The 27,192-nt window shown below is 45.6% G+C and overlaps 1 long non-coding RNA gene across 2 annotated transcripts in view; it reads right to left on the bottom strand.

The window, feature by feature from the left end:
- Positions 1–861: 861 nt before the first annotated feature.
- LOC121133034 overlaps positions 862–27,192 on the bottom strand; it is a 112,942-nt gene continuing 86,611 nt past the window's right edge. For both annotated transcript variants that reach the window (XR_005869773.1, XR_005869772.1), the window contains one exon: positions 862–7,906. This is a non-coding gene — a long non-coding RNA (uncharacterized LOC121133034). The remainder of the gene's footprint in view (positions 7,907–27,192) is intronic.

Genomic DNA, 27,192 nt, shown 5'->3' with positions numbered 1-27,192 from the left:
TTGGTGTAGGCAGAGTCAGAAGGATGCATCCACAACCCCCAGGGTGGGTGTCTGAAGTGCACCCATGCTCTTACCTATTATGTAACGGTTACTGTGTTAGGAACTGCATGGTAATTCACTGAATTCTTAGGACAGCCCTATTCGAAAGCTGTTCACGAATGAAGACATAAAGAGTAAACAATCAATTCAAGGACACAGAGCAAAGAATTCCACGAAGAGAGGACTGTCAGAGAAACAGACCACACCAACACTGTTAGCCGCTACCATGGACTCATATAGTCTGCTGTCTTTTAGCACAGAATCGACGGTGTGGGGCCGTGTTTCACTCGTGGTGCCCTGCACCCCTTCTCTTGGCTGCCTGATCTACCCTGGCCACCCCTCTCCTCTGCTCTGCTCTTCTTGGTGTCAGCACTGGGAACACCTCCTCCATTTGCTCCAGCTGTGTGTGGCCTCTGGGATTCAAACTGCCCAGTTGTTTTCATGGTCTCAGACCGTCCCTGGAAAGCACATCTGTAAGGCATCTGTAAGGCATGCCTCAGGCCCCAATCATCGCAGCCCTCACTGTATCCCTCACTAGTGATGACCTGTAATCCATCAGTCATAGGTAATGACAAACGTCCGTCTCTACAACCTTGACTTCAGCTTGCACACAAAGGAGCCCTTCCGCGTCAGCCTTTGGGCTTCCTAACTCCTATGCACAGCCAGCCTCCGCCCTGTCTCTCTTACTCTCCAGTGACCAAACCAAGCTCGCTCGTCACCTGACCTGCTTTGCCTTCCGCAGTTAAAAAGCAGAGTCTTGTCCTTTCCCACCACCTTAGTGTGACACCCCCCCCACCCCACTCCCTCACCCCCCCGCCCAGCACCATCGTATGACCCAGCAGTTCCTGGACCTTGCCTTTGGGCCCACTGTGGCCTTCTTACTCCCGCCTTCCTTATTTTGCTTTGTTTTTCCAGACAGTGCCTCTGAGTCCCACTGCTAGTTGTGTCACTGTCCAGGCCACACTCTTTCACACACACCAGCACAGGGCTCTGCCCAAAACCTTCTCCTGCTCCCTTGTGACTCGGTATTAAAACTGATCTGTTTAATTACAGTGAGTGGGGCCCTCCTAGAGCTGGCATTCATGGGACCTCTGCTCTCTTAATGGTCTCTGCAGCCACTGTGCCAGGTTCTGTGAGACAGGGAGTGACCACTGTCACTGGTATTTCCCATCAACACCAGCTGTTCCCACAGATAAGGACGCTTTCCTTCTTCCCAAGGCCTCATGTCCAACCCCACCTTTCTCCTACCCTGAGCTCAGAGACCCTTCACCTCGGAAGCATTTCTAACTCCGTGCACTGATTAGCCTTGGTTCCAAGTTGCCATGCTGCTGGTCTGTTCCTCTCCACTTTTTCTACCCTTTTCTCTAACTTGATCTGCGCACAGAACCTTAGCTTTAGGCTCTGCAAGGACATCTTCAGGCTCTCGGCTCAGTCATGCACTGGCAAAGTCCTTACACCTACAGGGTATCTACAGGGAGCAGCAGCCTTCCATGTCCACAGTGAACTGCTTAGGACACTGCCTGGAACTGATACTCCACAACGAACCAAATGACACTGTCCATGAGACACATCACAGAAATTCTGTCCCTCCGGAATGTAACACACAAGAGGTTATGAAGCAGCCCTGGTTCCCCTCACTCACAGAGAGGCAAGCTACCTTCAAGTTTCTGTCTCCATGGATTAGTTACATAGAAACTGGCAACAGTAAAATGACCCATGATGCTTCCATAGTCTCTCAGATTTTATTTATTTACTTACTTGAGACAGGGTCTCACCAAGAACCCCTGGTTGGCCTTGAATTCATAGAGCTCTGTCTGCCTCTGCCTCCTGAGTGCTGGAATTAAAGGCATATACCACCATTTCTGGCTATGTTTTCTCAGTTCTATTTTTTGTTTGTTTAATTAAGGCAGGGTCTTTCCACACAGCCCTGTCTGGCCTAGAACTAACTTTGTAGACTGGGTTGGTCCTCTCAGGTCTAACAGGTAAAAGAAAAAATTAATTATTCTGTCTTCTTAGAGAATCCAAAGTTATTCCGAGAATCTCAGAACCTTTTAGGACCAACAATTTAATGGAGGTAAAAGAAAACTTCTTATTGAATAAAAACATTTCAACTGATTAGCAACTATGGATCAAAGTCTATTCTGAAGCCTCGACATAAGAAGGGGTGGGGTAAGGCTTTCACTGCTAAGATTTGATTCCATGAGCAACTCTATATCACCCCCCCACCCCGCATTTCTATCATGAGATCTTACTTGAACCTGATCTGGGTTCTGGAAGGCGACAGTGCCCACCACCCTGCAGTTACCTCATCATGTCATTTAGCTAGGCAGCGTCCTCCTGGGATGCTGGATCCGTGGGCGAGCTGCTTACTTCTGAACGTAACACACTAACTCTAGGGATGAACCGGTGGCCCACTGGGTGTCGACAACAAGATATACATAGTTTAGTCATCAGTGCTAGCAAAAACAGTTCCTTACTACCCCACAGACAGAAAGAAAGCCCAAAGGTTCACACAGCAGCGGCAGGCAGGCAGGAAGTGACGTGCTCCAGGGAGCTGGCATCCCATTAGTAAAGTCTGAACTCTTCCTGGGTCACACTGACCTGTCCATGTGTCTCTTGCCATGTGAGTTGAAGTACTAATCACTTGGGGCTGAGGACAAGGCTCAGTGGGTAAAGATCATGCCGCCTACAGATGTCCAGCAAACCTTTTACGAGGGGAGGAGCAGGCATGGCGGTGTGCCTACAGTCCTGGCACTCAGGGGGTGGAAACAGGACCCCCAGAGCACGTGGCTACCTCAACAAGCAGAACTGACAAACTAAATTCAGGAGAAACCCTAACTCAATGTTATGAGGTGGAGGGTGGTCAAGGAAGACACCGAACACCCTTGGCCTACACATGCACACCTATCCATATAGGTGCAGCCCCCAAAACTAAATATATTACCTGAGAATCACACTTTACTGACATATTTTAGTCCTCTTAATTCTAAGGGGGAAAATTAATTTTAACCACAATGTACATGGCTAGTTCATTATGTAACTGAGCATCTAAAGCCCTAACTTGTGAAACAAGGCAACAGAACCAGACGTAAAAAGGCTGTGAGAGGACAAGGACTAGCTGCTCACACTTGCTCCAACCCTTCACCGATGGACCTAGGCTAAACCCAGACTTGCAGACTGGGTGCTTGTCTGCAGATGCCTACATTCCTCCTCGCCAGACGTCACACGGCAGAAGCACAACCATGCTTCCAAGAACGCCCATTACAGGTTGGTGAGGAATCTGAAAAGAGCGGTGAGTGAGATTCCAGGGGTGACTCCCATGTTTGAGCTTCCCTATATTATCACAAGGTTGAGAAATATCACATTTCCATGTCACACAGACAGTATGAAATCTGGCATTGGCTGTAAAGTTTGAACCAGTCCTGGTCAGTTTAATATGACTGTTAATAGCATTTTGCCAAAGTATATTAAAAACTGAAAATAAAACTAACTAAACAATTTACAATTTCTCAGTTCCAATAAAGTTTGTATGAAAAACAAGTAGTATTTCATAGTCTCTCAAATGCTTAAAGCAAAAAAAATATGATCAAGAGGGAAATTGAGGCAACATAGTAAAATCATTTTGTTGAGGGTAACTCACATCTTAAAAGCAATCATGCCATGAGCATAAACTAACTACATTCTCTTGGAGCAGATTTTCATGAGAAGGAGGCTACCAAGCTTCCTGCTTAACTGAACGATAAACCATGTGAATTACTCAGTGGACACAGGGACAGACCACTATGCAATGGAACATCTGTTAATATCCTTATCCATGCTCTCTTTCCCCCGATAACATACAGGCACTGTAACTAACATATCTTTTCATTATGTCCAGTGGAATGTATACTATCTTCATGAAAAAGTAAAATCAATAAAAATAAAACTCCCCATTTTTCCTACCAGGAGTAACTTCAGGATGCCGGGGGCAGAGACAGCTATGTGCAGACTGCAATACTCTGAGACATGGTTCAAGTGGAGTTCTAAGTAGAAAATTCACTGCTATGAACTTTGTTTTCCAAGCGCCAGGCAGGCATGCTTACAGTACTATTCATACGGAGGCAGACAGATCGTCAATGACCTTCTGGGTCACTGACTAGGGAGAAAGCCGAGTATAAAAAGGAAAAGAAAAAAGAGTGGGGGAAAAATAAAAGGGGAGTTTGCTTCCTTCCACTCCAGTCCCCCTACTGCCTTGAATGGAAGAGGACAGATGGCGGCCACCTTCCCCTTTAATTAGGAAGAGCGTCTCACCAGGGAACGGCAGGTTTGCTTGGCACCATCCTTAACAAGGAAAGTTCAATGGGAATGCTCTGCTGGCTTACCCTTCAACATGCTCCCACTTTAATTTACAGACTGAAGCTCTGTAAACTGAATCGAATAAAGTCATAATTTCCATCATGTCGCTATCTTAAGGAAAATACTTAAAAATGTTTGCTGAATTAGTAGTCCTCTGATGTTCACAAAGGGTGGCGAGTGGGGGCCTGGAGTGTTTCAGGTGGACATCAGCCATACTTAGTCCCGTCTCCACAACTCTGAGGTAAAAATGGGATTCTGTGACACCAGCGCTAACTGAATCCCTGCCATATGCCACAGGAGACCCTTCTCCTCACTCTTCTGCTGCCACGCTGCCTCCTCCTACCCTCCAAGCGCCATCGGGATGGAGAAACAGTCAAGAGCACTCTACAGCAGCGCAGTTCCCTTCAGAAGGAAAGAATTTCATCACAATCACAAACCACTCAGCCGTTCTGGGTTCTGCCTGCAATGTCAAAGCCAAAGGACTCCCATTTAAAAGTGAACCAAGCCACCTCTAGAGACAGAGTCAATACAGAAACCCAACAGGATTAAAGATACACGTCCACTGTAGAATTAACGTGCTGTCACAGGCTCCTACATAGGTGACTGATGCCTCTTTGTATTCCAAAGGCAAAAAAAAAAACAAACAAAACAAAACAAAAAAAACCCCGCATTCACTCCAAAGCTACATGGTACAAAACCTCCTAACGGAGGAAAAGTCGTTTCTCTTGACAGACCAGCTCTCTATCCCCTTCATCCTCATTTAATTTTCTCCCCCCCCCAGCAAGCTTAATTTTTTAATTGGCATCTTTCCAATTCCTTACAGATTTTAAAATTATTCCGCTCTGTCTGTAATCCTCTCCTCGCTGGTTTCCACTCAGTTCCCGCTTAGGGGTCAGGGAGACTCTCTGCCTGTACACCGCCCTGAGGACACGACACACCTTGCCTGCTTCCAACAGGAATCAGGCAGGGAACTGGGCTGTTTTGCTGAAGGAGCTCCCGGCTACTACAAGCACAGAAGGAGTCTGTCATTGTCACTTAACTGAGAGAGAAGAGCCAAGGGATGGGGAGTGACCAAAGAGCCTGTTTACTTCTTGACAATGCTCCCCAGTCTCTAAAGCAAACCAGCCTCTTATATATGGAAGACAGAAATGATTAAAGAAGCAATTAGAAGTAACAACTATACTTCCCACTTCAAAGAAGGGGGGGGGCAGGACTTAGCCCTTATCAGGTATTGAACATCTAACAATGTTAACAAGGAAAATCACGAAGAAGAGACTGACCAAAAAACCAAAACCAAACCAAACCAAAACCCAACTTACTTCACTTTCTAGCTGCAAGCAGGTTGCGTGCTGGGCTGGCTGCTGGCAACTGCTTCCTCAAGGCCCTGGTTTCACTTTAAAAGCTGTGTGTGTACTAACACACCCAGGTCTGCTGTGGAACACCAAAAGCACCTCGCTTCTGTCAAGGCCTCAAGTTCACAGTTCATCTCGGCGCTACTGAAGACACTTTTGAGAACAAGGATTCCCCAGGGCAGACTGAGATGACCTCTAGACGCCACGTGGCTCCACCGCTGTTACTACACAGACAGACAAACACAAACACACACACACACACACACACACACACACACACACACACACACACACACACACACACACACACACACACACACACACACACACACACACCCTGAAGGAACGACATCTACTTGTTACCTTCAGTACCCTGAGGCCAGCACAACTGCTCCTAAGAACAGCTTGAGCCTCCACTCTCTGGCGTTCTCAGGACCAAGGTTGGGAAACGGCTAAGGCCAAGCCATGCAGCCCTGGCATTCTGCACCATTCACTTTCTTTAGCTCGGACGCCTGCCTATCCAGGCGAAACACCAAAGCAGACGACCAGAAGAGCCATGCTGCTCTTGGCGGTGACTGCAACCTACCGTGGTTTGAAATCTACCACATTATTTCAAAGGTTTAGATCAGAAAACACGAAACTGAGGTGTGAGGAGGGGGAGATGGAAATGGAAGGAGTTACTGGGAGAAGTAGCGAGTAAATATGACCAAACACATTATATACATGTATGAAATTCTGAAAAGACCAACAGACTGTATTTTAAAAAGCAAACATGAAATAGATTATTTCCTTCATTAAAAATAGAAAAAAAAGAGAATCTTTATAATATAACCAGTAACAAATCTCATCTGGGTAACTTGTTTGTTTCTTTTTAATCCAGAAATAAAAAAAATACATGCAAACGTGACGTTTGTTTGGAAAATTACTTCATCCATGCACTGTCCAACTCATAAAAACAGACCTCCTTTCCAGCAAAAGGGGACACTTTGACCTTGTTTACTGCGCTGTTTTGAAACCAAGGTCTCGTAACTCCTGACATCACTGGCCATGCATTAGCACCTCTGCTGCTGTTGGCTGCACAGGCTGCTCCAGCTGCCTCGCACAGCCCACAAACACCACAGCACAGCCGGGGCAGTGGCATTAGCATTATACTCACAGGGCTCACACGGGACCATCAGGAAATGCTTGGTTTTCTGGTCCTTCTTACAGGAAAGCAAAGGCATGCTACATCAGATTGTAAGTCCCAACATCCAAACCCAGTCCCTGCCAGCTCTTTTTCTACTCAAGAGACTGGCTTCTGCGTTCACCTCCGCCATATTGGTGAGAATTCCCACCCAGAGCCTCACTCCAGGTGTGACTTCATTCCTATGTGCATGGAGCTCCCCACAAACGTTTCTGAGTTTTCAGTTCACAGCACTGAAGTATTTCATGGAGTACTGTGCTCTGAGGGCTGGTAATCGACAGAACACACTACTGGTGGTGCTGTGTCTCAGTGCTACCTGTTTGAGCGAGGAACTGCCCCTTCTAAGTCTGATCCACTTTTTTTCTCCCTTCCTCGATTTGAATATAATAAAGCAAAGAAGAGTTGCAACTGGAATCCTATTGTAACTGCATCTGTGAGAAAATCTCCTGTATCTCACCCTCCTGAAATAAAATTAAACCCTGACTCTTTAGCCCTTGTGCTGTTTTACAGAGTAATTAAAAGCTCACAATTCTGGGATGCCTACTGAGAACTATCTTGGTTCCTCTGCTAAAAATGCTTATAAGCACCAAGCCCTTAATCACAGCACCAGAGGCCCAGGGAACACAAAACATGTCCCAGAGCCGTGAGTGGGGGTAAACAGAAAGACACCGGTTAATAACATCAAGTCAGGCTGAAGAACGGCCGAAGGGCCCGGCACACCAAGCTGCTGTGCCATGGACAGTCCTGTAAGGAAGTGGGATAGATTTAAGATCCCTGGTAAACACGTGTAACCCTGCCAGCCACAAGTGAAGCTCAGCAGAGGCTACCTGGCCAAACGCACTTGGGAAACATGGAATCGGTACCTTGAGAGGGAGCTGCAGGGCTCTTCGTGTGGATCGTGAAGAAGTGGGTGGCTCTCTTGGTAATCAGAACCGTTTTGATTTCCTCCAGTGGAGCCACCCCCACAGCCTATCTGGTTGGCGTGTTGGCATGTTACCTTTTTATAATGAAAGCAAAGTCTGAATCAGTCTCAAAGGGAAAGGATGAAGAAAACAAAACAAAACAAAAACAACCAAGTCTAACAGTCTCTCAGCTAGGGAGCCACATATTCAGGACTTATTATCAAAACAAAACAAGAGGACAGCTTTTTCCTCAGAGACTTTCTGCTCCTCGCTATTTAGGCTGATTTACACTTTATGTAATCTTCATGGCTCAATCAGGAAGTGAGAATTTTAAGTGCGTGTGTTATGGGCGGGAGAGTCACATGACCCACAGCAAAGACAATTAGACAGTAGATTAGCACAGTGAGAAAAAGAAACTTAACAGGCATTTATAAATAGTATCCTTGGGATATGCGGGGCCATGAATGGCCTTTGTGGAATGAGGATTTGTTTGGAACCTTTGAAAACAAGTCCCCAAGACTTTTCTTTAAACAAGTGAGTTTCAAGCAGCACACAGAGAAATGAAAGCTTAATTATCAAATGGGCTGTTTCTTTGAAGATAATGACCATTTTTTGAATATGATTTGGAGACCAGAGAATACAGAGCGTCACCAAATGAAACATAAGCTGTCGTTGCTTATAAAAGTGTGTGTTTTCTCTCTTGCACAGGGCTGCATCATCCTGGCAAGCTCTTCAGATTTATCTAGGGCCTATAGATTCAAGGAGACACTGCACAGTACAATGGCAAATACATTTTCAAAGGAAAAATATTTTCACGAGAATATGAGTTTTATTAAATGGCATCATTAAACAATGTGTGAATCATCTTGTGAGTTATAGAAGTTATACCCAATGCCTGACCACATCAATCACTCCAAAACAAAAAAGCACTGAGTATAAAGTGACTTTGCATTATAAAAATTGTTTGAGGTACATTCTTTTTTTTTTTTTTTTTTTTGGTTTTACGAGACAGGGTTTCTCTGTATTATTTTGGAGGCTGTCGGTCCAGCCTAGCCTTGAACTCACAGAGATCCGCCTGCCTCTGCCTCCCGAGTGCTGGGATTAAAGGCGTGTGCCACCACCGCCCGGCATGCTACTTTTTAAAACTAGAATATATTAAAACATTTGAAAAAAAGATTTGATTGGCTGCAGATTCTCAGTGCAGATTCTGCTACTAATACATTCAAAAGCAATCACTTATTAATACCGACAGAATTACCAAGGCTTAATAAGAGCAGGCATTCATTTGCTCCTCGCTATTCCTTCCAGCACTTTCATACGTCGTGTTATATTTTTTATCTTGGCCTTTTAGAAACATTTACACTATGGCTCTGGGCAAGAGGCAGAGTAGATGAGGTGTGAAGATGACCAGCCCTGGATTTCCTGCTATTATCCACCTTTCCTCAATGCTACACATGAGCAAAGAATGGCTAGGGGAGCAATCCTCCAGAGGGATCTTTATGACAGCTTAAGAGCAGCCAGGGAAAGTCAGCAGAAATTATCCCAAGGTGGAGTGTTAAGTGTCATCCAGCCTCATCTTACAAAGCTTGGTCTCATACCCATTGATTAGACCCAGCATTAGATCACAGCAGACCATGGTGAGCCTGGGTATGCCCCCTGCCTAGACTACAACTTTAGAAGCATGCTGGGAATGCATAGCTCTCTCCCTCTTCTGTATGTTGAGAAATTAGAGAAGTTGAACTTTCCTGGTACACAGACAGCTGAAATCAGAGCAAAGATGTCTGACTTCCCTTGGCTGTCCTCATGTTCTACTTGCCCTCTGCCTCGGCTTCCCATGAATAACCAAGTCAGCTAAGGCGACCCTAGTTCCCAACTCCTCCCCGGTCCCTCACCGCTGGATCTAGCAGCCTGTGCTGGCTGGGAGGGGGTGGGGTCAGGGTGGAGTCTCATGGTTGGCAGGGGACAGGGCAGTGTGGGACAAGTTACAGAGCCCTCTGCCCAGTTCCTCCGGCCCTTTGACTCAACGTCCTCATCTTCCCCAGCGAGACAAACAATGCACTTTCATAAGAAAACATTTGCTTTGTAACACAACTACGTTAATAGTGTGAAGGAAGTCAGGAACACAGTATTTTGGCAATTTCCACTCTGTAACACCCAGTAAAAGTAACTCTGTAGAAATTTATACAAATGGTAATCTTATAAATATTTCTCAGCTCTATAAAAATTACCTTGTTTATACCTCTTTAGGACCTCAAGACATAATATGTCAAGATTCACAGTAAAAGACAGAGACTACCAATCAAAATGCCACTGTAATTCCCCTTGTGAAGTGCTATTACCTATGTATACTTTTCCTGTAGCTTAGGAGTTATTTGTAACTGTCAGACCTTTCATAACAATATTACAATTTTAAGACTGACAAATGAAGAGTGTTACTATACCAGTTAAATTTCAGAATGCAGACTGTAAGCAGTCACAGATGGCTACCCTGTTGCTCAGGGGTTTCCTTTAGTCTGTGGAGTCTTGGTATGCCTTCAAAAAACACAGCCACTGTGCGGGGACGGAAGTAAGGCCATCTCTTAGCTACCCTATGGTCTCCACACGGCTCTGTGAGAATCTTCAGCACATTACTGTTGGCCACCGACCTGTACTTGTCATTTTCTGACTCAGGGGTGGTATGAATGCAATGTGCACACGGTGGAAGTCACACTTGGAACTTTGATCTTCTGGTCTCTAGTCCGAAACTCTCCTCGCAGGGAATCCTGGGCCCTGCGGCTTCCTGCCAGCCATGTAATTCTAAGAGCAAAAGACTGCACTGTGTTGCTGACCAGTGATGTTCATTGACACAGCAACGAACAGTAATTTTCCTTCTCTTTTCTAGTTTTGGTGTGTGTGTGTGTAGCGTGTGCATGTATATGCAGCCGTGTGTGCATGTTCCTCTATTGCGCTCCACCTTGATTTCTGATGCCAGTTTCTCACTGAACCTGGAGTCTGCTGTTTCAGCGAGCCCCCTGCCTGTTCCCAATGTTACCCGAGGTTACAGGCACATGTCACCATGGGAAGCTGTTATGTGGGTAATGGAGACCCAAATTCAGGTTCTCCTGCTGGAACAGCAAGTATTCACTGAGGCACCTCACAGTCTTTTTCACTTTTTATGGCGAGATGGGACTTCACCAAGCTGGCTAAGCTAATCTTGAATTTATACTGGAAGACCTTGGCCCTGTTTCCTTCTGTCTCATCTTACAGGGGAGATGGGAATCCAGGCCTGGCCAATGTTCATTTTCTGTCTTCTAACTTCTGTTGTATTTATGCGTATGTAGTCCCAGGTAATGAACGGTCCAAAGGTCATCTGGGGATAATTTATAAACAGAGAAGAAAGACTCCATGGAAGCGGCAGGTATGCTAGGAGCAGGAAACCTTAGCTTCTAGTTAACTTAAGACAGGAAACCTGGCACCCACCTGTACAACCCGACAGCAGCAGTTCTCACAACCACCACATAAAACCGGAAGCTACCTGGCCATCCATCCATGGGCGATCAGATAAAGAAAATGCCACACACAATGGAATATTACTCAGCCTTAAAAAGAAAAGAAAAGCTTTGAAGATTACAGGGATGGGCCCTGGGGATTCTGAGTGACATGAAGACAAACGCAGTGTGATCTGATGCATACAAGGTCCCTATAATAGAGTCACTAAGTTGCAGTAGACTGAGATTCCTTGAGGATAGAGTTTGGTGTTTAAGGAATGGATACATCATGTTCTGATGAAGAGAATTCTGGAGAAAGGAGGATGTGCGACAAGGAAGTGTTTTCAAACGAGTAATTTAGAGTTAGCAGAGTGGGGCAGTGGCCGTAGTTGAAAGCTGCCAAGGTTTGAGAAGAAAAGCTGATGACATCCCTGGAGGGGATGTCCAGAGAACAGAGACACATCCACAAGCATGGGAAAACAGGGCTGCATTTCATCAACGGTATGGAACTGATCGAGCAGGTGTGATTTGAGGGGATGTGGTCAGATGTAAGGAATCTTGTAAGCAAGCAAGCTTAGGAAGTGAAGTTTATGATCTTGACCACTGAAGGATTAGGGGGAAAATGGAGATGATCAGACTCCACTTAAGTGGTGCTGGGGTTGGGAGGGGCAGAACCCTGGGTATTGCGGTAGGGTGAGGAGCTCTGTAGAGAGGGCTGGCAGCCTCAAGCACACAGACAGGGCACCGGCTGGGTAGATGACAGCTGTGCACTGAGGTAAGGAATTAAGATGCCCAGTGGGAGGTAACAAGGTCACTAGTTACTAGTCTGGGGGCCACGGGTCAGGAGCAATGGCCAAGTCTCATTGTATTCCTCCTCCACCCGTTTCTCCACAAAACAAGGAAAACTGCACGATTCCTGTCCACAACAGATATGTGCGTGTGCGCGCACTCATTCGAGCGTGCACGGGGGAGAGGTGGTGATCCATCCACACTTCTAGCTGTCCTCTGATCTTCAAAATCACTGCCAGACAGACCCAAAATCCCTGAGCAAGCATAGCCCATCTCTCAAATCAGCTCCATGTGTCCAAATAAATGGCACTTTCACTTCGACTATGTTAATCAAAGCAAATGAAAATCAAACCTAAGCAGGTCAGCATCAAATCTTAATTTGCATCTCTAAAAATAGGTGTTCTATGTCAGCGCAACACAAAACAGAACCAGCCGCCATTTAAAGCATTAGACTTGGGAAAAAATTGTATATATTTTATATATTTTATGTGCCTTAGTCTGGTCCCCTGGAATTAAGAGTTCCCGTGAGCTGCCATGTAGGTACTGGGAATTGAACCCAGGTCCTCTGGAAGAGCAATCAGTGCTCTTAGCAACTGAGCCATCTCTCCAGCCCTAATTCACCTAATTTTTTGAGACAGGGTTTTCTCGATGAATCTGGAGCTTGCCATTTCAATTAGACCAGTTGGTCAGTGAATCCTAGGGATCCTCCTTTCTCTGCAGCCACGCACCTGATCCCACACTGGGTGCTGAGGTCACAGACATGCACCTCTGTCATTGGTTTTTCTTTGTTTCTTCTTCTTCTTCTTTTTTAATGTGGGAGCTGGAAATATGAACTCAGGTCCCCATGCTTGCTTGACAAGCACATTATTCACTGAGGCACTTCTCCAGCCCCGGATATAAGTGCATTTTAAGAGCATATAGTCACACATAATACAGCTATCCTCCCTAAAAACTGAATGTCTTAAAGGTGCCTTCTAATTGGCACAGGAAAAAGTCAATGGTAGAAACACCAGAACAGTATTTTTGATACTAAACTCTTTAAATGTAGTTACACAAGTCAACTCAGAAACACATCAAAAATGAAGTAAGAAGGGATGCTGTGTTTAACTTGAGAACGAACACACAAGACTTCTCCGTGGTTTTTTGAGATTCTTTCATTAAAGCCAGCTTGAGAAATTCCCTACAACTAGGAAAGAACCTACAAATCCAAGCAACAGCAGCAGCAAGCAGGAAAAAACGTAAGCATGGGCAAAGTCTTAGTGTCTTACAGGCCTACTCCATTTCTTCTTTCAATCTCAGCAGCGTCAGGGAGGGGAACCCAGGAGGCATCAAGCAGAACCAGAAGCAGTCTACTAGGACTTTCTTTGTATAAGGTGCCTGATACCATTCAACAAAGACTAACGAGCTCACAAGACCTGACTGCATCTCAGGCATTAGCCTAGGTCCGGGGTGGTACGTGTTATGTCACCATCCTTTCTCCACTGAACTGACCATTATGGTCTACATGAGACCTAGGTGCTGGAGGGTTAGATGCGAGGGGCCTCTGGTCTGGTAGATCCGTGGAAGCCTGAAAGTGACAAGGTCATCAGTGTCATCACAGTGTCACTGACCACTCCCTGAGTCACACAGGGCCATGCATCAGTCATCTCTGCAAGCCCAGAGGGCCACACTCTGAAGATGAGGGGCTGAAGGGCAAAGGGGTTCCACAGCTTTCAAGAGCTATACAGGCAGGAATGATGCCTGAGGCTCAGGATGTTCAGGGAAGAGATGAATCACTCAGAATGAGAAGAGGGAAGGGGCAGGGAAGGGCTTCCAAGGGCGACAGGTGAATGGGAAGAAAGGAAGACCAGGGGACCTGAGGCCAGGAGCTGGGGAGGGCAGTAGTGTGGCTGTCCAGGGAGGGATTCATGGGGTTATGCTGTGTGTCGCTTCAAGCAGAGAGGACCCACAGGTGACATGCGTCAGGACTTCACAAAAACATAAGCTATAGGAGGTGTTTTGTTTTTTAATAATCATCATCTGAATAACTGAAGAATGTTCCAGGGGAAAAGATCCAGAGCAGGGGCAGGGCCACTCTCACGGAAATTTGGGTCAAAGACTATGGAAAGGATGGGGAATGTGCTGGTGATCAAAGCAGCTGGATGTGGGAATTGTTGGTATGCCGAGTTTGACCGGATTTGACTTCCAGAGAAGGATCCAGTCAGTGCAGTAGGTCACAGATCATAGGCTTGGGTAATTCTATCAGTTTGGAACCAGTTAAGTAGAAGACAGCAGGCAAAGCATTGTGGGGAGATGCCCACCTGGAGTCTAATCAAGGAAGTCAGCGATGTGTAGAAAGACCTGCCAAGAGAAGTGAGGTTTGGAAAAGCTAGAGAGCCTGGGTTGGGGTGGGCAGAGTGAAGAGGACATCAAATACTGCTCACCACAAAGGGGAGCACAACGGACTACAGCTTGAAGCCACAAGGGAGCACGGGTGCACACCACCTGGTTTGGCTCCAACAGGATCCGCTGCGTCTCAGGTGTAAACCTCAAACAACACTGGGAGTTGGGGCCGGCACTTCCACAAGCAGAGTCTTGGCAGATGTGAATGGAGAGGAGCCTCAAGCGAAGGAACCACTAAAGCACCATACTGCAAACAAGGGCAAAGACTTGAAGGAAAAGCTCTGGGAAACAAACAGGCTAAGGATACAAGTGGGGACGACCCCAGGCTCTCACTCCCTGAAGACACGAGGCTGTCTCTGTGGCCCTGGAGCAGTCCCATCTTCAACACAGAAAGAAAGACCCGGTAAGTCAGCTGTCCCCAGTCAGGTGTACTTCCCTTAGACCTCATCACTAACGGACGGACAGACACACACAGGGGCCATCCCGGGTGCTGTGCTCAAGACAGATGTGGAGCACAGCCACTCGTGAGGAACCAAGGCTTCAAACCAGTAAGTCCACAGCAGTAAGTCCATGCCTCCAGATCAGTCTGGGATGGGGGTTACTGCTGGGGTGGGTGGCTCTTCTAAATAGAGGGGGTGTGAACACAGCGTGGATCACGCGAGTCCCAGTCCATCCTCCTCCTCACCCTCCAGAGCACTGCAGGAAAGTCAGCTGGGGAAAGACCCACCCCAGCCATTTCTCCCAGCTCTTGCCAGAACACTGCTCAAGAGAGCAGGCACGGGCCAGGAGCTGAGCACAGACAGGCGAGTCCAGACACAGGCTCGGAGGGAGGTATTCCAAGTGAGAGGACGTTCAAGGAAAGATGTGAACTGAGACTCCATGTTTCCCCTGCAAAGTCCTTGTGTACAGAGAGAAGTGACTCTTTGCAGGACATGCACCGCCTAGGAGCACTGAAGGCAAATCTCCCTTTTACACCCTCTGGGTGAGAAAGGATTAATCAGCTGGGGAGCAGATGGATGGATGCACTCGCTGATGTACACAACAGGTCATACATTTCCGCTTCTCATCTCTCTTAAAGCATACCTTCTGTCCTTTTGACATGAAAGTAATATTAATTTCCATGAGTAAGATGGGTTGTGAACCCGGCAGGACTCTATGGCTTTTGACTGCTTTAACCTCCCCTGGAAGCAAACACTCCAACTGTTCCTGCATTGGAGAATTTCCTGGGGACACTTCTACTCCAGCCAGCACCAGGGAACTGCCTCAGCCTGCACTGGCCACTTCCATCAAGATGCCAAGTTGAAGTCTAAAACTCAGAGGACGTCAAAAGAGATAATCCCCATGTAACTCTGCCCACTCAGCTAACACCCAGGGAGCTAACGTCCTCCACAGACCATGGGTAAAGGCCGGCTATGGACTAGGGCCTCCAAAACATGAGTCAAAACAAACGCTTCCTCTTCTTAAGTTACTTATATTTGGGGTGTTTTGTTTCAATGACAGAGGCTAATTTACTCTAATAGAATAGTTTTGGTGTCTTTCTTAGTCTATTATTTTTCCTCTAGTTTTCAAGTCAAAAAAATCTTTAAATGTTAATATATTCAAATTTTAAAAATCCTGAACTACGTTTTTAAAAAACTAAAATTTCACACAAAGTTTCCTAGTCAGTATACAAGGCTTGTGCAACTCAGGTCTGCTTTTGCATACTGTATTTGCTTTTAAAATACTCTTTGTTTCACAATCTGCTTTATAGAAAATACTTTAGGAGTAGTTTTTTGGACTTATCCATTTACTAGAGTTAAGTACCAGACGCAGTCCACATGCATCCATGTGGTTTTTAAATATGAAACCAAAAGTTGATATATCTGTTCTTCTTAAAGATACCTTGGGTTGGATCTCAGCTTATGGTACGGCTCTCTGCACAGATAAAAACAGTGCATTTAACATGGAAATCATGGAACTTATGGGGTCCTGGGAAGGGTCAGCATTGGCAAACAAGTAAAAAATAATGCTTCAACACACAGGTTCAGCCAGTCACCTCTGATGCACTGTCCACTACAAACAAGTCATAAAACCACACAAATCACACTTGAAGCTTAGGGATGATGGGGTGACCAAAGGGAGCTGTTACAATCCAGATTTAGGTCGTATATACATATAAAACCTTTGTTTGTTTTGAGACAAGGTCCCACTTTGTAGCTCTGGTTGTCCTGGAATTCCCTAAAAAGACCAAGCTAGCCTCGAACTCAAAGACCTCTATCTGGCTGCTTCTGCATCCCAAATGCTGGGTTAAAGCTGTATGCCACCTTCCCTAAATATCTAAAACGTTTATTAGCACATAATCCATTGTACATCTTCAGTTCCATTATGACATGTTCTTTTTTTCTATCTTCTTTCAAGACAAGGTTTCCCTGTGTAGCTTTGGAGCCTGTCTTGGAACTAGCTATTGTAGATCAGGCTGGCCTCGAACTCACAGAGATCCGCCTGCCTCTGCCTCCCAAGTGCTAGGATTAAAGGCGTGCGCCACCACCTGGCTCCCATTAAAACATTTTTAACCATGCTCATTTCCTCATCTCTTATTCCCCTTCTTCTCACTAATTGTTCCCTTATACTTCCATGGTTTATTGCTTTAAAACCTACATTCTGTATGAGGGAAAATGGTGTTCGTTTGAGTCTGGCTTATTTTGTTTGGTGTGAGGGTCTCCATTTGTATCCAGTTTCTTGCAAGTGACAGGACTTTCTTCTTTGTGGCTCACTGATGCTCCACTGTGCACATACACTACAGTTCTTTACCTGTTTATCTATGGGACACCTAGGCTGAGTCCGTATTTGTCTATTGTAAAAGAGTGCTCCAAAAACGTGGGTGTGCAGGTGTCTCTGCCATGTGCCGACTTTGATTCCTTTGGGTGTATCCCAGAAGCAGTGTGTCTCGGTCACATGCTAGTTCTGTTCTTAGGCTTTCGACATCCTCTATTTAAATATCCTTAGTGGCTGCAATAATTTACATTGCACTAATAGTGAGTAAGGGTTTTCCCTGCAGTCTCTACAGCACTTGCTGATTTTTGATTTCTTGGTGACATCTTGGGCAAGATGGAATCTCAATGTGGGTTTGATTTGCATTTTCCTGACAGCTCAAAGTGCTGAGCATTTTTTAAAATGTACTTACTGGCCACTTTATAATATATAATTAATATCTGACTTCCAACAGCAACAGTGCCTGGACAAGCCAAAGAAGAAAGTAAAGCCCTTTTGTAAGTCATGCCAGGGAAGTATAGACAAGAAGCTGAGTCTTCTGAACACACGGAACAACTAACTGGAGACTGATTACTAGCTAAAGCATAAATCTAGCACACTGGAGAAAACTTCAGAGTTGGGGACAAAGATTTAGGGGGGGAAAACCCTACCAAATAGTCAGGAGTATTTTTTGTTTAAATTCTTTAAAATTTTAAGCGTTGCAGAAGGCACTTCCTAATTTAAAAATTAGCAAATAGGGGCCAGGCATAGTGATATATACCAATCACTCTACCACTTGGGAGGCAAAAGGCAATAGTTCAAGGCCAGCCTGGAACATACAGAAAACAACAAAAAACAAAAGAAAAAAGTCAAAAGGCTTGAATAGACACTCCAAAAATATGACCTATAGATTGCAAGTAATTAGATATTATCCATGAAGGAAATGCAAAATTTCCAACCACAATAATACACGACTTGATATCCAAAAGAATAAACAAACTTAGAAAATCAACAACATACACAGCTAGGAAGGAACTGAGTACCTGGAACTCTCCCTGCTTGCTGGCATAAAATATAAAATGGTACAATTACTTTGGTGAATGGCTTAGAAGCTTTCATAAAGGTACATACTTCTCCTGTATGGCCCATAAGTCCAAAAAGGGATAGAGGACCTGCTCCCAGTGGCTTGATACTCATAATAGCTGAGAAGGTAGAAAGCATCCAAACAGAGGTGGGAAGACCGCAAACTGAGTCTCTACAGCAGGATGCAGAGTACTGCAGAACTATAAAGAAGAACGAAGAATGCCTACACACAGCAGTCAAGATACCCTAGCTGAAAGAGTTCCTGCTCTATGACAATGGGTACCAGAAATGTTTATGTCAGCAAGGGAGGGAAGGGCTAGGTAGAAGCACAAGGGCCACTATGTAACACAACTGTTCTGTCTCTTGACTGGCACATGTATGAGTCCTGTTAAAAAAAATCTGTGTACTTTCCCACGGTAATTCATCAACTGTTTCAGGGAAGTTCAAGACCTGATTAAATGGTATCTACTTTTCCCACTTCATAGAATGAATGGCAAATAGGGACAAGGACGGCCAACATGGGCTCGGAGGTTCTTAAACAAACGGGGGCGTCTAGAAACATCTCACAGAACAGGAAGAAGCGGAATGGTTTCTGCTCCCCGGGGAATGACTGCCACAGATGTCAGGGGAACCAGGCAGCGATGGAGCCACAGATCAGAACAACTACAGAACCAGCCAGGTAAGGCACACTCTGAATAATCGCCAGTTCCCACTTGCGTTCAATCATGTAATTCCTGATTCCCTTTCAGAAACCCCACTGCAGTCATGATGTCCCTTTAACTCTCTCCCATGACTCAATGCCAAATGCTACTGCACCCTGAAGTCCTCCAAGATCCATGTCTTGAAGGCTTGGTCCCAAGTCATTGGAATCAAGTGGTAGATAGCACCTTAAGGGTGTGGAGTCTAGTAGGCGGAAATGAGGTCATTGGAGATGAGTTCATGAAGGACTGCTGGGACTCACACTGTTCTCCTTTCACTTCCCAACTACCATGAAGTCAGCAACTCCACAATCGTGCTGCCTTAACACAGATCCCAAACACCAGGCAGCTGGACTAACCCAGAACCACGAGCCAAACTCCTTCCTAATGCATATGTTCACGCAGTAACAGAGAGCTAACATCTGGCTAACCTCATTTTTTTTTTTACTTAATTGTTCAGATTTAATTCTAATAAATCACCTGGTGAAGGTTTTGCCATTTTAACACAGTGGTGTGCTACAGGAAAAATCCCATTATACGTACTGTTTCTTGCTTCCCTCTCTGTAAGTGCAACAGTGGATGCACAGCACTCACACATACAACCCCTCCTGCCCCGTACACACAGACAAGAGCCTGAGAGCTTTGCTCAAACATCTGCAGGGTAAAATGGGACCCAGTGTGCTAAGGAGAGACAGCTCACATCCTGAACTCAATGTCTGAGATACACTGAGGAGGGCAGGGACAAGTGACTTCATTCAGGAGAACCCCTATAAGGTTTCAACTTCAAAACAGCAAGCGTGGTGAGCCAGAAGTGATAAGAAGAACGGAAAGGAGGCAGCAGAAATGGTCACACAAGTGTTCCTCCCATGCCTACTTCCTGTGCTTGTAAGGAAGAGCAGACCTCAGTCGCCCTGCAGGGAAAATGAAAATAGCGAGGCAATTCTCTAAGCTTAAGAAAAAGCTTCATGAGGGCTCAACTAATGTAGCTACGAGAACCCCCAAATGAAGTCCCCATCCCAACTCTTAGCAGTTCTCCAATAGCAAAGCACGGGGAGGCACCCACCCCATCCTCACAGCACGGGGAGGCACCCACCCCATCCTCACAGCACGGGGAGGCACCCACCCCATCCTCACAGCACGGGGAGGCACCCACCCCATCCTCACAGCACGGGGAGGCACCCACCCCATCCTCACAGCACGGGGAGGCACCCACCCCATCCTCACAGCACGGGGAGGCACCCACCCCATCCTCACAGCACGGGGAGGCACCCACCCCATCCTCACAGCACGGGGAGGCACCCACCCCATCCTCACAGCACGGGGAGGCACCCACCCCATCCTCACAGCACGGGGAGGCACCCACCCCATCCTCACAGCACGGGGAGGCACCCACCCCATCCTCACCCGGACCCCCCAGTGTCTAGTCAGAAGGAACCACAAGAGAGGGAGACACAAGTATCAACAAAACAAGACAAACAACAAAAAGACCCTGGGAGCAATAGAAAATTTAAGACAGCAGAGAATTTCTCTTTTCTAGAAAGAAAAAAAATCTTTTAGTAGTAACCCTCAAATAATTGAGAAACAATAATCATATCCATACAGTATCAATACAGCACCGAAATTAGGAGGCCTAGAAAATTAAAAATCACAGGCCCACGAGCAAGCTGTAGGGAACACTGTAATGGCCTGCCTAACCCTCAGCTGTGACCCTGAGAGGGCCATCTGCTACATCATCAGTACCTTCCCTAGGGCCAGCTAGGCTGACAGGACTGTCTCCAGTGCAAACAGCACACACAGACTAGGTTCGCTGTATGTAAGGAGGCAGGGACACAATGTTCCACAGCAAGAAAACCCGTGTCTATTTTTAACTCCTGGCTAGTTTGCACCATGGTAAGTAAACTTCCTTTCATACCTGTTTTTCCTTTTTACGGAAAGGGAGCACGCTAAAGATCAAGTGAGCGCTGGAAAGAATGGTTCACAGGCCCAGAAAGCCCGCTGGGAAGGCGTCACAAGAGGAGGAGTGCCTCTTCACACCACCCTCCCTTCTAGAGCAGCAGAGCAATGGGATCCATCCGTGTTTTAAACCCTACTCACCACAGAGCCTTCTGTAAGAAAATCAGTGCCAGCGTGTGTACTTGAGTTGTTCGTGCATGCACTAATGTTCTTGAGTGGGAACACGGGCACGGGGTACTGTCAAAGGACAACCTCGGGTACAGGCCCTCAACAATGATTCAGACAGGGTCTCTTGTTATTGGTCGTAATTGTCTCTGTGGGACCCAAGTTTCCACAGGAGCACTTGGCATGATAGTGGGCAGTCCTCTCCACTTACCCAGTGTGCCATGACCCAAGCCATCAGAGATACCTTTTTATTAAAAAACAAACAAACAAACCATGCAGTGTGGTACTATTCCAAAATAAAATTCGACAGTAATATTAACTAGTGTGTAGGCAGCTTTTAAAAAGCTGAAGGTAATCACCTAAAGTCAGCATAGAGGAGGAAAGCAGCGTATAATCGAAATACTCTTATTTTAAGATATAAAGAATTTTCAAGTGTGATTGAACTGTACAATAAAACAGGCCCTTGTGATTTACGTGGGATTAAGACATCAGAAGGGGCCAGCATGATGACAGCAGTAAGGGCACTTGCTGCCCAGTCTGCCATCTTGAGTCAGATAGAAAATCAGACCTGATCCCTGCACACCGCCCTTTGACCTCCCCGTGCGTGCAGCACACGGGAATACAAGTCAATGTAATTTTAAATTTCTTAAAGAAGTAGTCGGATAAAAGATTGAGCCGCTGTAGGCAACGGAGAGTAGGTATACTCTGTAAGAAAATGCAAAATGGTTTTGTTTTCTGAAAAAACTGGTGCTAAGTCTAGTCTCAGGAAATTCTAAACTTTTCATTACATAAAGTCATGTGGGATAGTGGGCAATTTTTTTCTGTATGGGACTCACCCCTTAAAATACCCTGATAGCATAAACAAAACACCCTCCCACATTTCCACTAGGGGGAAATCCCACTTCCTGAGAACACTGAGAATTAATACCCCAAGGTCCAAGCATCAACAGATCTAAGAAGCAGATGAACTTAACACAAACTGGCCAGGAAGAAGTTAGCTTAGATTTACATCATTTACTATATCTACTTCCTCTTTCTGAACACAGAACCACCAGGTGCTCCAAACTGAACTTGGAATAGAAAGCTCGCTCTCCCAGCAACATTTAGGGATGCCCAAAGTGATTCCAATTTGAAAAAATTCTCAGATTCAAATCTGGCTAATTAATGAGACTAGGGAGTTTTCACAGAGCTCCGGGGCTCTCGCTTCCTCAAAACAAGAATTAAAGCACTCTTTCACATGTGGTCAGCACAGGAAGGGGGAGCCATTTACTGTAAATGCCTCTCTGATGCAATCCAACCACCTCTTTCAAAGACAGAATTCATCCAAGAAGCCTTAGTCACTTCTAGAAAAATGCCACTGCTCTGAATGTACACACAGCAAACCACACGCCTAGAGACAAGAGATGAGCTGGTTCGGTCAACAGAAAACAGATCAACAGATGGGGGAGAGAGATATCGGCTTCATCAGATCCAGTGGTGTTATTTCTGAGGTTGGCCTTTGAGAAGGACGCCTGACAGACATGTTACCCTCATTATTTCATAAACCAAGTGCAAGGAGATTTTTCTTCTGCCTACCTGTGAGAGCACTTCCTAAAACTGTGGGCCTCTGGTTTAGAACCAGGAACCTAGGCGTAATTATAACTTAGCAACTGTGACTACTTAGTTAAAAAAATTTCAGATGCAGAAGAAAAAGAGGAATATTGTAATTTAAAACTTGAAACCGAAACTACAGCTCGAAGAGAGTGGATTACATATGAAGAGGATGAGACAGGGAAACGCTGAAGAGCAGTTGGGTAGAAAAACACAAGGAAAGCAGTTCCAAGCTCTCCCGAAAGGTCACATTTCCCTAAGATCCCAAATCCACCAGAGGAAGCTAGGGGAGGAGACTCCTCCCGTTTCTGCTTACCCGGGACACCTTGAGTTCTTCTGGGGGCAGGATGTGCACCCTTGCTTTTCTGGAGGAGCCAGGGACGACTCGAGGCTGTGCTCTGCTGAAGATGGGAATCCCCTTGATGAACGAAACCGCACAAGGTAATATATGTGGTCTGAGCAAGCCATTGGCTACAAGAGGCCCAGGCGTGTGCGAGTCTCATTTGCCAGCCTTCGGGTAAGCCTCTCACAGCCCATCATCTCAGGAGAAGATGCAGGATGCACTACACCCCAAGAGAGTCAAAACTAGACAGGGTTCGTTGTTTCCGCAGCACTCTCCCCGGCCCAGAGGAAACCACAGCCGACCACAGGAGATCTGGCTCCTCCACCAGGCGAAAAAGAATTAGGATGTCGACACCGGCAATTTACCAACGAATCCCACACCAATGCCAGAGCTTGCTTTTCTTTATACAGGCTGCCCGGGAGTCAGAGGGAGGTGCAGGCAAGGTATACACACCCTTAGGCTAAGGGGACAGGGCCATGGTTGGGGGACTCTATAGAGGTGGCAGATTCTGACAGAGTGGTAAAATTATGAAAAAAAGAAATGTTAACTTTTGGTTTCCCTGGTGACAAAGAAGAAAAACAGAACAGTTGTGTAACTGATCCTTTTAGACCAACGTTTTAACGTGTTTTTGAACCACCTGTGTCGCCCAGACTGTCTCTGTGGAGCCCAAAAGTGTGCTCTTCAGACAGCATCGGGGGTCATGCTCCTGTAGTTGGAGGTGAGAGGGTCATCTTTCCCGTCTATGGAACTAAAAAGCTGACTGCACACTTGTCTGTCCCCCTTCATTACTCAGTCATGTCTCTCCAATTCTTAGCATCAGGACAACTCCAGGTAGAGTGACTGTCATTTCTGCAAATAGAGAGTGAGGCTGGGTTACCTGTGCCCACTCCCTTCACCCATGCTGGAGGGGGGAGCATAATTACAGGCTGTATCTGAACATCACATCAGCAGATAGTGAACTGGGAAAACAGGCATGAGGAAAAGCCCCGAAAGAGTGGTGTGGATGGATACACCACACTTGGGGCTTTCAACTGATAACTTTATATAATAAAGAGACTCTTTTTAAAGTAGCACATGGACTCACCAACTCAGTTCTCAGACTCTGGCAACAGGGACACAGGAAAGCATTCCCTACATAGGTGGTGTTGGCTTTGAGCACCTAACTACTTCCAGCACCCTGGGGACATAAAGGGTTCTTTAAAATGAGATGAAGAAACCCGCAGACATATATATAAAATGACATCACCTTCCTACACCTCTTTAAAATTGTGTGTGTGTTCCTGCATGAGTTTAGGGGTACCTTGTGGGTATAGGTGTCTTTGGAGGCCCAAAGGCGACCAGAGAAGCCCCGGAGCAGTCAACGCTCTCAGCTGTTAGCCTCGGTTCCAGTCCCACTTCCGTATCTCTTACCTTTGCTACATCTTGATTCCTACAGGTCTATGGCCACATAGAGACCATGGAATTTTCCAGCATCTCTCCTCCATCTTAACCAGTTATTTTAGTCCAACACGTTGGGGAGTCTCATCTTTACAACATGGACGTAAGAATGTTATGAAAACTTTCTCCTTCCATTACAAGAGTGTTTTGTTCTTCTTCATGTTCCCATAGGTACTTTCTGAATGGGGAACCCAACTGAGAAAACAGAAATAGGTTCCTCAAATGCCCTTTTTTGCTTCAGGATCATTATCTACTGGGACATCCGCACACAAACAGGAAGGAAGCTAACATTTAACTTTGCACTCTCAGCTCATGTAGCTTTTATTGGGGTTGCCAGTATTTTGCCTAAAAGTTAAATTTGGCTGTGTCGGAACAGAGATTCTTGTATTTCATTTTAGCAATGAAATACCTTTTATTCCCCAAATAAGATTTCAGGTGAAGGCCAACTGCACTGTATAAAGAGCAGGAGACCCTTGGTTGACACAGTGCAACAGAAGAGACAAGCCCTTATGATTTGTCCCTGTTAAAACATTATCATCCTCAGGTGGTACAGCCACACCCTTCTGATAGTCTTTAAACTTTACCAATGTATCCTCTGTATGCCTTTAAGTCTCATAGTGAGGCATGCCTAAGGCTTTTTTAAAGCCACATCAGGTCAAATCTCAGACAAATATCCTACCTACTACATTGAACTTCAGAGTTCTGCCACACCTCCAACAGGTGCTGACCCAAACACTAAAATTATCATCTCCTGCACCCCTAGTCACCCTTACCCCTAGCATAAGTTTAGTATCATTTTAGAAACATAAGCTTTGTCAAGCCATGTTTCAAAACATATACGAACACCGTCTTGATGCATGAGAGTTCATTACATTTCAACTCAGATATGTATATATTAATTATTTGCTAGTGAATTAATCTATTAGACCCTGTACTATGTAATGGTCTTTCTGCAAAGGATAGGCCCCTTACACAAAAAACAGACCCACAAGATATTGCCCAGGGATGCCAGAACTGTCTTCACTTGCAAAGCATACACTGACTTCCAAATGACGAAATCTCCTGGCATCTTTTTAAGGATGTGTCCTTGCTCTTAGTAGTACATGGTTGTAGTGCGAGGCTTGCTTACTACAGGCAGCAGGCTCATGCACACCTTTCTGAGACTCAAAGGCAAAGGGGAACTTAATGTTAGGCAATCATTAACCAAAAGATCTTAATGCCATGTCAGGCTAGGAGCAAAGATCGAAACGCCATCTCTAAGAGGCGGTTATTTCTAAGTGCTTTCTGCCAACACGGAAACATGGAAAGTCCTTTCTTGTCTTCTGGGCACTGTTTTCTGGTTTTAAAAAGACGTATCTCCCCTGAAGAAGCAGCTATATGTCAAGTGTATTACAGAAAAATGCCCATAGCAAGGGGAGATGGATGTCCAAAGTCTACCAGGGCCTCCGCCAGTTTAGATCTGGGAAGCCCGAGGGCTCCATAATCAACTGCCCTTTCAAACAAACACACTAGTTAAATAAAATCAGGAGAGAACTTGATATTCCTGTATCCAAAATATACATGGGTATTTAAATGAGCAGACATTTCCAAATTCATGCTTCAATCACTATTTTCCTATGATTCTGATTTTTAGTTTTGCCCTGAAAATGATGAGGAAACATTCTAGCACAGTTAACAGCTCTTGAAAAGACTGCCCTTGATTGTGGGATACATTCCGAGACTCTCAGTGGCTACCTGAAACCTCAACAAGTACAGAACCCCACAGCACACTGAACTTTCTCCCATGCATACATGTCGATGATAAATTTCAATTCATAAATTAGGCTCGCCAAGGGACTAATAAACAATGATTAAAAAAAGACTATTATTACCTATTGGTTTAGGACTGGAGTTCGTCTTCCCTTAGGACAGTGCTTCTAAAGACTCTCAGGGATCCAGGGCATTCCACAGGATGTGTGCATAATGCTATGTGAACAGCTGTGAGCGCGCATCTGTGGCGCACTGCTGACGAACAGTGGAGAAACAAGTGAAGAATGACCTTCATTTGTCTACATGCAAATGCAAGAAGGTTTAAGCACTAAGGCTGGGAACTTCCTGGGTTGACTGATGACTGTTCTTAGGAGAAGACAGAGAGACTGAAAATGCAGATGGCATATGTATACCTACTCCATATATATGGGATCGACAAGACTATGGATTGAAAAGTCATCAGGAAAAGAGGGAACAGTGATCACATTCCTCCAAGTCCAGCACAAAAGTGTTGTGTTGGACATACACCTTGTACCAGGAGAACCAAACTGACCAAAGGAGTGCTGAATGGCCATGTATGTGACCAAGATGTGTGCAAATCCAAGAGTGGCTGAGTGGGTGACCAAGACGTGTGCAAAGCAATCTGGGAAGGCTTTTGTGTGGTAAGCTTGGTAAGAAGCTGGTTGTCAATCTTCCAGAGGAGTAGCTATTTGATCTGGCTGGTGACTCAGATGTTGAAGAGCAAGGGGCAGGGTTCAGAATGGTGTCATGCAGTGTGGTCAGCCTTGTGGTGTCCAAGCATGGGCAGCAGCTAACTTCCCACAGGCATGGGGCTGGCTCAACAGGCACAGGCCAGAGCCTCGGGCAACCCAGCAAAGCAGCTGACTCTTCAGGTCTATGCCCTCTCTAGGGTAGGGAGTTAGAGACTATAATCTGAAAAATCTACTACTATTAGCATTGCTAATTTTAAATTACTTATGAAAATGATTAATGGA

Source organism: Mesocricetus auratus, unplaced genomic scaffold (genome assembly GCF_017639785.1).
Source record: "Mesocricetus auratus isolate SY011 unplaced genomic scaffold, BCM_Maur_2.0 Super-Scaffold_100019, whole genome shotgun sequence".
Classification (NCBI taxonomy): Eukaryota; Metazoa; Chordata; class Mammalia; order Rodentia; family Cricetidae; genus Mesocricetus; species Mesocricetus auratus.
The sequence above is the reverse complement of the archived record's forward strand: the minus strand, read 5'-3'. Positions and strand labels throughout refer to the sequence as shown.